Source organism: Pongo abelii, chromosome 15 (assembly GCF_028885655.2).
Source record: "Pongo abelii isolate AG06213 chromosome 15, NHGRI_mPonAbe1-v2.0_pri, whole genome shotgun sequence".
Classification (NCBI taxonomy): domain Eukaryota; kingdom Metazoa; phylum Chordata; class Mammalia; order Primates; family Hominidae; genus Pongo; species Pongo abelii.
This window is the reverse complement of record NC_072000.2, coordinates 65068431-65082586: the sequence shown is the minus strand read 5'-3', so window position 1 is coordinate 65082586 and position 14156 is coordinate 65068431. Positions and strand designations below refer to the sequence as shown.

General features: G+C 37.1%; 1 protein-coding gene across 2 annotated transcripts in view; it reads right to left on the bottom strand.

Annotated features, from left to right (window-relative positions):
* Positions 1-14156, bottom strand: part of MNAT1 (MNAT1 component of CDK activating kinase) — a 236485-nt gene that overhangs the window by 832 nt on the left and 221497 nt on the right. The window lies entirely within an intron of this gene.

Here is a 14156-nt window from a genome sequence, read left to right as displayed (position 1 = left end):
TTATAGTACTGATATTTCTACATAAATTTGTTTTAAAGCAACCCCTCAATAGCTAAACAAATGGAAGAGGGGAGAAAACGTATGAGTTACTTCAAAAGTACTTCAATATTCCAAGAATATATTGTCTCATTCCTTGCAGGAACGGAAACATTAGAAAATTACATGTTGAAGAAATCTCTGAGACTGAGCCTGGGTTCAAAATAATGTCTGAAAAAGTAAATACAGAAAAGTCTCATTGATTTCAACAATATAACAGTACAATTTTTTTCTGCAACCACACACAGTTTTTTTAAAGCAATTAAACATTTCTATCTTGACAAAAATAGACAAAACAGGCCTAAAAAAAACTGGACAATCTAGCCAAAGAGGGGCAACTTAGCATGACTACTAACACTTCTGGAAACAAATAATTCCAGCTTTGTTTTAATGCTTAGTTTAAGAAACTAACTTGTTTCTTCAGGAAGTAAAGGAGCTTCACCCACCTTAGAATTACTGGTATGGCAAATGAATAAATCAGGTACCAGAACATTTTAATAACTTGGAACCTTTTTCACTCATTCATTCAAACTTCCTGTGCGTCAAAATCTTAATGCATGAGCAACTTACAACTTCTAACATAACAACAAGTCTGTTTTTCATTTGTATCCATGTTTAATAAACCTGTGTAGCTAAAACATATAGAGCAATATAAGAGTCCAATAGAAAAAATGGGTCAAGGTAGGATGCAGCTAAGTTCCTGGAATTAGCTATAATTTATTCCCATTGCCACAAATCAAGGTTTTAACTCAATTCTTTGCTTCTCTGCCAAGGGCGAAAGGGGAAAGCGGAAGGAAGAAAAGAATGAATATTTATTAAACAAAAACAAAAACATTTTTGATAGTATTTTATAGCCATAAAACATATCTCAGAGGTTTTATGTAGAATACTAATGTACTATATGTTACTATATATAATTATATACATAAGATACTAATATAGTAAGTGTAGTATAAAAATATAAATAGAAAAAGGATGAAATAAAAATATTTAAATAAAAGTTCTGGCTGGGTGCGGTGGCTCACACCTGTAACCCAGCACTTTGGGAGGCCAAGGCAGGCAGATCATCTGAAGTCAGACGTTCAAGACCAGCCTGGCCAATATGGCAAAACCCCATCTCTACTAAAAATACAAAAACTTGGCCGGGCGTGGTGGCACATGCCTGTAATCCCAGCTACCCAGGAGGCTGAGGCAGGAGAATCACTTGAACCCAGGAGGTGGAGGTTGCAGTGAGCCGAGATTTCGCCACTGCACTCCAGCCTGGGTGATAGAGCGAGACTCCATCTCTAAATAAATTAATGAATGAATGTTTTAATATTTTCTCCATATACTGTATCTTACATATCCTCCTGGAACACATCCCACTTTAGAGACTACTGTTATTAATTAGTCATTGTTGTCTGGGTGTGGTGGTGCACACCTGTGAGCCCAGCACTCTGGGAAGCCGAGGCAGGTGGATCACCTAAGGACAGGAGTTTGAGACCAGCCTGGCCAACATGGTGAAACCCCGTCTCTACTAAAAATAGAAAAAGTAGCCAGGCATGGTGGCAAGTGCCTGTAATTCAGCTACTCAGGAGGCAGGAGAATCGCTTCAGTCCATGAGGCAGAGGTTGCAGTGAGCGGAGATCGCACCACTGCACTCCAGCCTGGGCAACAGAGTGAGACCCTGTTTAAAAAAAAAAAAAGAAAGAAAAAATAGTCGTTGTTAAACTCTTGATAGAACCTTAGGTCGCACAGGATTGAAATAGGGATTCACCACACCTACCCCATGGCCATATCTGCTTATTACTTTCCAAGACACAATAAAATATCAACTGTTAAGATTCTGATGCATGAGAAATGAAGTAAATGTTAAGTTACCTCAGAAAGGTCTAAAAATTAACCTGGCTTCACAGGGAATTCAATAACTATCATACAAATAATAAGTGAGTAATATTTTTATAGGTAACTTGGAAATGAAATGTTCCATTCCTGATACAAGTTTCCAGGTAATTTTTATCCACACACCAGATGATGATGTATCACCCTTTCCTTTTCTCAGATCCTCAAAAGAAAAGCATAGTCTTAGCTTCAATAGATGTTCACTTATGGTAAAATTCAAGCACCACAGTAGAATGTTTGTCAACCTTGAAAAGCCAACCATCATAAATGAGAATTGGTTTTCATAGCTGTAATACAAACCACTGTGCAACTAACTGTTTTGATTCATCACATTTTGGTACAGCTTGCTTCTGGGAAAGTTGAGTCATACCATATCTGGCTTGGCAATTTGAGCATAAACTTGCAGTGTGCGTACAGCTTTTTATATGTTATCCTGAGAAACCTGAAACAGCTGCACTGCTGGCAGGAAAACAGAGGACCACCAGTAAAATATTCAAAACAGTTGCATCTTTTAATTTATGGCCATGTTTCCATAAAGAGTATATAAAACAGTTCAGCTTTATAGGTAAAATGTTATAAACAGTCATACTCATTGATGCCATAAATGTGTAAAAAAAAAGTTTATCTAAATGATTAGTGTTTGAAAATAGTATTTCTTGAACATAGTCATAATCCAGAGTAATGAGCAAATATTTTTAAATTTGACTTATTAATGCTAAGTTGTACAATTCTCACTGCCAAAACCAAGTCAATTAAAATTTCTTTGCATAGCACTGAAGAAAATGCCCTTCCCTTCTAGCAATCATTTACATTAAACATGTCTGTGAGTATGAGTCGTTAAGAGTCCTGCTTATTTACTTTGCTGTTTTTGATCTCTAGGGCTGCACAAAACTGTTACTGTGAAGTATTTCAAACTATTTTCACCATGGCAACCTACATTAATGCCAATAAAAAAAAAACAAAGTTCATTTTTGTTATTCAATTGTGGGCTTTTATTTTTTAAGTATCTTAACTCAATGTTCTTAAGCCCTTTAATTATTGTAGTATGTCAAAGTATTTTAAAGAATCTGCCACATTGAAACAGCACAATGAAAATTTAGTGTTTTCTGTACTTTTCTACCCGAATCCACATCTGTGTTTTTATTCTTTCATGACCATTACAAGTACATCACTGAACAGGATTCCTGGGGTTTCTGGCAGAAGTCAGTATCATTTCATGTATACCTTTATAAAACAGAATGAGGAAGAAGTCTTAGCCAAATTTATTTCCAAAAGTCAAGCTCTGTTGGGTTTGGGAGCCTGGAGGTAATTGCTCTGACTATTCAGCCAATCCCATGACACTATTCCTGTTTTTCATGGGTTTATTTTAAATATGTGTAAATCTTATAAGCAGAATCCAGGAAAGTAAAAACGAGGTTTGCTTATTTTGGTACCTATACCTTATTTTTACTGAAAGCAGACTAAACTCAAAGACTTAAAAAGTCATACCTTTGATTATTTTCTTAATAAGGTCAAAAAAAGTATGTTTTTGAAAGCATGTCTACGATAATTCTTGTACAAAGGACATCTTATGCCGTAATTTATGCTCTGTCTAAAGCTGCCTTCCTATCCCATCAAAATCCCTTTCAAACAGACCTTGGAGAAGAGGGAGGGAAAAGGAGCAATGGATCCTGAGAAGGGCGTAAGATACGATTAAGCATTAGAAAACCACACTTGAAGGTTTGTTCCTGAACTTTGATTTCCTACACTGCCATTTTCTTGTGTTATATTTTGCAGCTTTTGCTCCCAAAGAAAGTGGGATAATTTACACTTAGCTTCAGAAAGACTTCATTTTCTTAGTTCTTTAACATAGGAGTGCTTCTGAGATTACTCTTTTCCTATTTCCCTTTCTTTAAAAGCACTATACTGACCATCTGGCTGAAGTCTTGGACTCAGCTCATTTTAGTGCTACTTAACAATGCTTTGAGTTCTCAGCTAGGGGCAGAGGGCAGGGCTTGTCACTCAAGACCAAGAGGCAAGCACTCCTCCTGTCCAGTCATAATATGTTTGTGACAATCCTTAAAGCACACTGGCTTGGAATTTATATTGAAATGAAATGTAAGGTTCATATTAGTTTCCTCCACCTCAAATTACCGGGCCCTATGGAGAGTTAAAAACTTGGACTGGTTCAAACTAAGAAAGGTAGTGAACTCTAGAGACTAAGACTTTCTTTTTACAAGGTGGCCTGTTTTTTTAAAGTCTTCATTTAAAGCCATCATGCATTAAACAGACCATTTCCAAACAGATCTGTGTCCTAGCCCACAAAATTCAAATCTAACTGCCATTAAGAGAGATCAGCCAGCTGATCTCAGCTATCAAAACCCACAGCTCTTGTAGGAAGTTCAGCCAAAGCTATAAAGATTTACATTAACAACCTGAAGCCTACCTCAGTGAGATTTAAAAACAATCAGAGCAATAGTGCACTCACACAACTATCACTAAAAAGCAAAAACATTCTGAAAACTAGTTAATGGTTAGGTGTCTTAAACTAAGCACAGTACCAGAATAATAGACAAACTGTTTATAGAGTGGTAACCATATATTCTAAGATAAATGAGAAAAGACACTACATGTCAGAAATACTATTCATAATTCTGAGGGCAGCTTGGTTATAAAAATACATGGCCGGCTGAGTGTGGTGGCTCACGCCTGTAATCCCAGCACTTTGGGAGGGCGACGTGGGCAGATCACGAGGTCAGGAGTTCCAGACCAGCCTGACAAACATGGTGAAACCCTGAATCTACTAAAATACAAAAATTAGCCGGGCATGGTGGCACGCACCTGTAATCCCAGCTACTCAGGAGGCTGAGGCAGGAGAATCGCTTGAACCCGGGAGGTGGAGGTTGCAGTGAGCCAAGATCACGCCACTGCACTCCAGCCTGGGCGACAGAGCGAGACTCCATCTTAAAAAAAACAAAAACAAAAAACATATGGCTTCATGAAGTCCAAACAAAAATGTAACAAACTTCCACAGGCAGTCATATGTTACTCTTACACTTTACCATCTAGCCAGTAAGTGAGAATACAATTTGAATAGACTAATAATAGAACTGAATTCAGATTTACACCAACACACTTGGAAAGAGGGTGAATAATTATGCCAGACATTTAGACCATCCAAACACCAAAACTTTTAATTTGGAAATTAAAAAACACATGGTTTCCAAATGAACACAATGATTTATTATTACTCATATTTAATAACTGAATATAGATTGCTCGGAGAAGACTTTCTGCCTTATAACTGCAGTATAAGTCCACTTATACTATAACTGTGTAATTTATTGCTATCAAAGAGCACACCAGGTATTTTGGATAGAACAGTTATTACTGACAGTTAATATAATTACATAATGAAAGGATTATTTCCTTGATTTAAGTGTGAACTATAGAACACACAGAAGATATAGCTACTTAAGTATAATATATTCTATGAACGATGTTGTTGGTAGTGCTGATTATCTCAAAGGATAAACCTCTAAGGATAGATTCTGTCTATATAATACATACATTTAAACACAGGAACATCTCAGGAACATGCGCTATGAGATACACAGAGCCATGAAAAACAGATAATAAACAGTAGCTAATAGGCCAAATGATATTTGATAAATTTTAAGTATATTCTTCCAAGTCAGATGTTTATTTTCACAAGAGATTAATACAATGTTTGCCTAATTTCAGTATTGCCATTATATGCTTAGATGAGATTACACAGAAAAATGGCATAATGTTTTTATTTATTGATTCTTAAAACATTATGATACTCATTTCTATTAATTTATTCAGAATAATGACGGGAAGAGATAGAGTAAGGCAAAGTTTCATTAAAAAATCTAAAAATAGCAAGTAATATGAGCCTAGATTTTGTGTATCCCAGTGAGGAACAAGTGTCACTTCTTGGAAATTCAGTAGATATTATAAAAATAAATGTACTAGCTTCTGAATTTCTTTGGTAATATTCCTTTAAAAACCTAGTGCCTGATTCTGGTTTGTCTAACGTATTTTTTTACTAGAAATTCCATGTTAGTAACAGATATGTGCCAGAATTTTCATCATATCTTTATAAACGCAGGATGAGTAATTTATTTCCAAGAGTGAGGGGACAAAAATGCAGAAATTTAGATACACGCAGCTCATTCATTCTCAAAAAAAAAATTACTATTTGCCAGGTATTGAAGTAGCCCTGATAAAAAAACAGAGAACAAAGACTTCATGATCTCATTGACCTCATAAACCAGCAGAAAAGAAACATATTAAATAATGAATATTACAAATGAGAAAGTAGGGCTTGATGAGTGTGGATAAAAAGGGAAGCCAACATGAATAAGATCAGCAGGTTTCCCTAAAAAAAGACAGTTAAGCTTAGATCCAAAGAGATAAAATTAGCTAGGAAGGCAAGCGGAGTATAACGGTGATCCAGAGAGAGGAAAGAACATATATGAAGTAGTAAGGAGACACAGTACATATTGAGAATATAGGGGACAGGTGGTTTCAGCTCAGGATGAGGCTAGAGATGTAGGCAGAAAGTACACAAAAGATGGCCTTATAGAAAATGTTTAAAAACTGTGAATTTTATTCAAGAGCACTGGGAAGCCACTGAAATGTTATTACTAGAAAGCTGATGGCTGGGCGTGGTGGCTCATGCCTGTAATCCCAGCACTTTGGGAGGCCAAGGTGGGCGGATCACCTGAGGTCGGGAGTTCGAGACCAGCCTGACCAACATGGAGAAACCCCATCTCTACTAAAAATACAAAATTAGCTGGGCACAGAGGCGCATGCCTGTAATCCCAGCTACTCGGGAGGCTGAGGCAGGAGAATCACTTGAACCCGGGAGGTAGAGGTTGCGGTGAGCTGAGATCGCACCATTGCACTCCAGCCTGGGCAACAAGAGCAACACTCCGTCTCAAAAAAAAAGAAGGTAAAAAAGAAACCTGATAATGTAAATGGTCCACTTTGGCTGCCCAATGGATTAGAGAAAAGCAAGAGTAGATACAGAGAGATTCCTTAGGAGAATGTTTCTCTAGTCCAGGCTTGATGCAATGGTGATTTGAATTAGGGTGGTGGCAGTGAAAATAATGAAAACTACTGGTTTAGAAATATTTCAGTGAGTGAGTGGGTGGATATGGGGGTGGGAATATGAGGGTGGGAAGGAGAAAGCAGTGTCAAGGTAAACTTCCAGGTACCTAGTCACATAGTCACATAGATCAGGGAAGATGCCCTCACAGAGAAATAGAAAACTGGAGAAGCAAATAAGGGTGGGAGAAGAAAGAAGGGAAAGATCCCAACTTCAGTTTTGGATTTGAGTCTGAAGTGATTATAGTAGAGACATGCATGGTGATGAGAAATGGTAGCTGGATATATGGGCCAAGTGAAAAGAAGAGAGTTATGGAATGAAGATACCAATTGGAGTTACCAGAATTTAGATGGTATTTGAAACCATAAAAATAAATGTTAATATTTAAGAAGAAGGGATAGAATGAGAAAAGAGGAGGGCCTAAGGCAGAGGCTTAGAGAACTACAATGTGTAATGGTCTGACAAAAGAAGCTATTTTGAAGTAAAGGGTAGTAAACGCAGCTATCCCCTGCTATCCCCAATACCTCATAAACTCTCTTCCCCTCCTTTCTAGACTTGCAAAAAATGTAGACACAAGGGAGGTGTAAGCCACCTGGAAAGGAGGAAAATAATAATAACAGAGACAAGGTAACCTATTTGATTCCCCTACCTAAGGACTCCAAAGGGCATATGCATAGTATTTATAGCAGTCGTGTTTCTTATAGCAAAAGAACAGAAACAACCAAATGTCCATTGACAAGAGAATGGATAAACTTGTTATTGATACAATGGAATACTATCAGAAGTGAAAATAAATAAGTTACAGCTATGTACATGCATCAATATGACTGACTCTCACAAACAATGCTTAGCAAAAAAAAAACCCATAAAAACCAAGTTACAGAAGAATATGGAGAGCATGGTTCCATTTATATTAAATTCTAAAAATACAAAGCTAAACATGGAATATGTAAATATGACAAAGCTATAAAGAAAAGCAAGGAATGATGTCAGAAAGATGGCTAAGTAGGAAAACCCAGCCTTCGTTTTCTTCACAAAGAACAATAATTGGACAGCTATCCATGAATGGGAATAACTGGAAGAGCTCAGGTATCTACTTGAGAAACTACAGCAATACACTGGAAAGAAACTCCCATAAGTAATGACACAAAAATTCCCTAACCACACAAAAGAAAGAAACAGTTCATTCTGCCTTTGTCATCCCATTCCCAAGGCTAGCACTGATCAGCACAGAAAAGGAACTCCCAAGTTTGTAAGTATCCCTGGCATGGCAATGGAGAGCACGATGAAAGAGCAGCTTCCCCAGACTTTCAGGGTACTGCCTGAGAAATCAGCCAGCAGCATTAGTTATACCCCACCCAGATTGCTGAAGAGACTGGCATGGGTGGAAACAAAGAAGGATGGGGGCTATCAGTATCAGCCATATAAGCAGAAATCATTACTATTCCTTAGTGGCCTGCTCTGCACAGGATTCCAGCAGCCTTCTCTGCTGAGGACCTCAACAGCCCTTGTGGCTACCACAAGAGATTTCACCCTGGAGGATACCATGGTGTTCACTGAGGTGGACCACAGCAGCTTGCTCTGCAGAAGACCCTAACAGGCTTTTGCTGGCTGCTGAGGAATTTAGCAGTCAGCATAGCTACAACAGACTCTCTGCAGGTTTGGCCACTGGGCATCCCACAGTTTTCTGCCTTCCCAATCTCCAGGTGCCTAAGTGGTGATGTGTGCCTGTAGTCCTAACTACTTGGGAGACTGAGGCAGGAGGGTCACTTGAGCCTGGGAGGTTAAGGCTTCAGTGAGTCATAATTATGCCACTGCAGTACAGCCTAAGTAACAGAGTAAGACCTTGTCTCCCAGGCGCAGTGGCTCATGCCTGCAATCCCAGCACTTTGAGAGGCCGAGGTGGGTGGATCATGAGGTCAGGAGATCGAGACCATCCTGGCTAACATGGTGAAACCCTGTCTCTACCAAAAATACAAAAAGAAATTAGCCAGGCGTGGTGGTGGGCACCTGTAGTCCCAGCTACTCAGGAGGCTGAGGCAGGAGAATGGTGTGAACCCAGGAGGCAGAGCTTGCAGTGAGCCGAGATCGTGCCACTGCACTCCAGCCTGGGCAACAGAGCAAGACTCCATCTCAAAAAAAAAAAAGACCTTGTCTCAAAAGAGAGAAGAAAGAAAAGAAAGAAGGAAAGAGAAAGAAAAATAAATACTGTCAGAAAACTTTCTAAATATGGGGAAAGATATAAACATCAAGGTACATGAAACATAAAGATGTAAAATCAGATTCAACCTAGAGAAGACTTCACCAAGACACGTTATAATCAAATTTTCAAAAATCAAAGACAGAGAATTTTTAAAGCAGCAAGAGAGAAGCAGCATATCACGTACAAGGGAACCTAAATAAGACCACTGGTGAATTTCTCAGCAAAAATCTTGCAGACCAGGAGTAAGTGGGAAGAGTTTGTGAAAGCAAAAAAAAAAAAAAAAAAAAAAAAAAAAAAAATGCCAACCGAAAATACTTTATGCAGCAAAGCTATCCTTCACCAATGAGGGACAAAGACTTTTCCAGACAAACAAAACTGAGGGAGTTCATCACTATTAGACTTGTGTTACAAGAAATGCAAAAGGGAGTTCTTCAGACTTAAACAAAAGGCCACTACTTAGAAACATGAAAGTATAGAGTGGGCGCGGTGGCTCACGCCTGTAATCCCAGCACTTTGGGAGGGTGAGGCAGGCAGATCACCTGAGGTCGGGAGTTCGAGACCAGCCTGACCAACATGGATAAACCTTGTCTCTAGTAAAAATACAAAATTAGCTGGGTGTGGTGGTGCATGCCTGTAATCCCAGCTACTCGGGAGGCTGGGGCAGGAGATCACTTGAACCTGGGAGGTGGAGGTTGCAGTGAGCCAAGATCGCACCATTGCACTCTACCCTGGGCAACAAGAGTGAAACTCCATCTCAAAAAAAAAAAAGGACATCAAAGTATAAAACTCGCTGACAAAGGTAAATATATAGTCAAATTCAGAATACTCTAACACTGTACTGGTAGTGTGTAAATTACTTATAACTCTAATATAAATGTTGAAAGACAAAAGCATTTCCAGAAAAGAACTAGAGCTACAAAAATTTGTTAATGGATATATAATGTAAAAACATACACACTGACACAGAAAACATAAAATATAAGAGAAGAATGATATGGTTTGGCTGTTTCCCCACCTAAATTTTCATCTTGAATTGTAGCTCCCATAATTCCCACCTGTCATGGGAGGGACCTAGTAGGAGGTAAATGAATCATGGGAGCAGATCTTTCCCATGCTGTTCTCATGACAGTAAGTCTCATGAGATCTGTTGGTTTTATAAAGGGGAGTTCCCCTGCCACATGCTTTCTTGCCTTCTGCCATGTAAGATGTGTTTGCTCCTCATTCGCCTTCAGCTATGATTGTAAGGCCTCCCCAACCATGTGGAACTGAGAGTCAATTAAACCTCTTTCCTTTGTAAATTACCCAGTCTCAGGTATATCTTTATTAGCAGCATGAGGACAGACTAATACAGAGAATAAAAGTAAGTTTTTGTATGTTTTTGTATGACTAGCATAACTGTAAGATGTTTTATGTAACCCTCATGGTAACAAAAATGCAAAAACCTACAGTAGATACACAAAAGATGAAGAGAAAGGAATAGAAACATGCCACTACAGAAAATCATCAAATCACCAAGAAAGCAAGAAAAGAGGAAAGGGACAAAAGGTCTCCAAAACAACCAAATAACTACAACACCATTAACAAAATAGCAAAAGTAAATCTTTACCTATCAATCATTACTTTAAATGTAAATAGACTAAATTTGCCAATCAAAGACATAGAGTGGTTGAATGGATAAAAAAAAAAGACCCAATTATATGCTGCCTAAAAGAGACTCACTTCACATTTAAGGACACACACAGAATGAAAGTGAAGATACTCCATGTAAATGGAAACCAAAAAGAACAGGGACAGCTAAACTTACATCAGACAAAACAGATGTTAAGTCAAACCAACACATGAAACAAAGAAGGTCACTAGATAATGATAAAAGGATCAATTAATCAAGAGGTTATAACAAATGTAAATATATATGAACCGAAGTCAGAGCACCTAAATATATAAAGCAAATATTAACAGATCTAAAGGGAGAAATAGACAGCAATACAATAATAGTTGGGAATTCAACATTTCACTTCGAACAATGGATAGATTATCCAGAAAGAATATCAGTAAAGGAACACTAAGCTGGAACTACACTTCAGACAAAATAAACCTAACAGACGTATTCAGAAAATTCCAGCCAACAGCAGCAGAATATACATTCTTCTTGAGTGCAAAGAATATTTTACAAAATAAATCATACGTTAGCCCAGAAACCAAATCTTAACACATTTAGTAAGACTGAAATCATATTGAGTAATTTTTATAACCACAATGATATGAAACTAGAAATCAGTAACAGAAGAAAAACTAGAAAATTCACAAACGTGGAAATTAAACAACACACTCATGAGCAATCAATGGTTCAAGAAGAAATCAAAAGGGAAGTTTTGATTCTCAAGAAAAATATCTTAAGAATAATGAAAAAGTAAACATAACACATCAAAATTTATGGTATGTAGCCAAAGCAGTCCTGAGAAATTTATACTAATAAAAGACAATATTTAAAAAGAAAAAAATCTCAAATAACCTGATATTACACTTTAAAGAACTAGTTAGTGTAAGGAAGCCCAAAGTTATAGTAAGGATGGAAATAAAGATCAGAGTAGAAATAAAATAGAGATTCGACATACAATACAAAGAAAAAAATCAATGAAACTAAAAGTTGGTTTTTTTCAAAACATAAAATTCACAAACCTTTAGCTAGATTAACTAAGAAAAAAGAAAGAAGACTCAAATACATAAAATTAGAAATGAAGGAGGAGATATTACAATTGAGGCCACACAGGTATGAAAAAAATCACTAAACAATTATACACCAATAAATTGGAGAACTCAGAAGAAATGGATAAATTCCTAGACACAGACAACCTACCAAGACTGAATTATAAAGCAATAAAAATTGTAAACAAACCAATAGTAAGGAGATTGAATCTTTTATTTATTCATTTATTTAGAGACAGAGTTTCGCTCTTGTTGCCCAGGCTGGAGTGCAATGGTGCGATGTTGGCTCACTGCAACCTCCGCCTCCTGGGTTCAAGCAATTATCTTGCCTCAGTCTCCCGAGTAGCTGGGATTACAGGCACCCACCACCACGCCCAGCTAATTTTTGTATTTTTAGTAGAGATGGGGTTTCACCATGTTGGCCAGGCTGGTCTTCAACTCCTGACCTCAGGTGACCCACCTGCCTCGGCCTCCCAAAGTGCTGGGATTACAGGTGTGAGTCACCGCACCTGGCCTGAATCTATAATTTTTTTTTTTTTAATCTCATTAAAGAAAAGCTTAGAACCTGATGGCTTCATTGCTGAATTCTCCTAAACATTCAAAAAAGAATTAATACCAATCCTTCTTCAAATTCTTCTAAAAACTGAAAAGGAGAGAATACTTCCAAGCTTATTTTATGAGGCCTGCATTACCCTAATACAAAAGCCAAAGAAGGACATTAAAGAAAAGAAGTATTAAGGTCTAATATCTATAATGAACACAGAGGTAAAAATCTTCAACAAAATATTAGCAAACCAAAATCAACAGCATATTAAAAGAATCAATACACTACGATCAAGTAGGATTTGCCACAGGGATGCAACATATGGAAATCTATGAAAATGATACACCACATTAACATAATGTACAAAAACCATATGATCATCTCAATAAACATAAAAAAAGCATTTAACAAAATTCAACATCCTTTCATGATAAAAACTATCAACAAATTACATATAGAAGGAATGTACCTCAACACAATAAAGGCCATATATATATAAAACACGATAGCTAACATCACACTAAACTGTTAAAAGTTGAAAGCTTTTCCTTTAAGATTAGGAATAAGCCAAGAATGCCCACTCTTGCCATTTCTGTTCAACATAATACTGGAAGTTACAGCCAGAGCAATTAGGCAAAAGAAGAAATAGGAAAAGTTACATTGTCTCTGTTTGCAGATAACATGATCTTATTTATAGAAAACCCTAACAACTCCACCAAAAAACTGTTGAAACTAATTGATTCAGTAAAGCTTCAGCTTGCAAAATCAGCATACAGAAATTAGTAGCACCTCCATACACTAACAAGGAGCTGTCTGAAGAAGAAATCAAGAAAACAATCCCATTTACAATAGCTACCAAAACAAACAAAAACAAAAACAAAACAAAAAACCCTAACAACTTAAAAACAAATTTAACCAAGGAGGTGAAAGATCTATACACTGAAAACTATAAAACACTGATGAAAGACATTGGAGACAAAAGTAAATGAAAAAATATTCCTTATTCATGGAATGGAAGAATTAACACTGATAAAATGTCCATAAAATCCAAAGTGATCAACAGATTCAATGATTCTATCACTGAATTCTAATCACATTTTTCTATCAAAATTCTTATGACATTTTTCACAGAAATAGAGAAAAGAATCCTAAAATTCATGTGGAACAACAAAAGACCTTGAATAGGCAAATAAAGCTTAAGGAAATGAACAAAGAGGCAGGTAAACATCACCTGATCTCAAAGTATACTACAATGCTAAAGTAATCAAAACAGCATGTTACTGGCATAAAAACAGTATACGCCAATGGAACAGAACAGAGAACCTAGAAAGGGGCTAATATACAAAATATATAAGGAACACAAACAACTCAATAGCAAGAAAACAAATAACCTGATTAAAAAATGGGCAAATGACTGGAATAGACATTTCTCAAAGGAAGACATACAAATGGCCAGAAGGTATGTGAAAAAACTTTAACACCACTAATCACCAGGCAACACAAATTAAAATCACAATGAGGTATCACCTCACACCTGTTAGGATGGCTACTATGAAAAAGGCAATACATAACAACGGTTCGCAAGAGTGTGGAGAACAGAGAACCCCTAGTACAGTGTTAATGAGAATGTAAATTGTAAAGCCATCATGGAAAACAGTACGGAAGTTCCT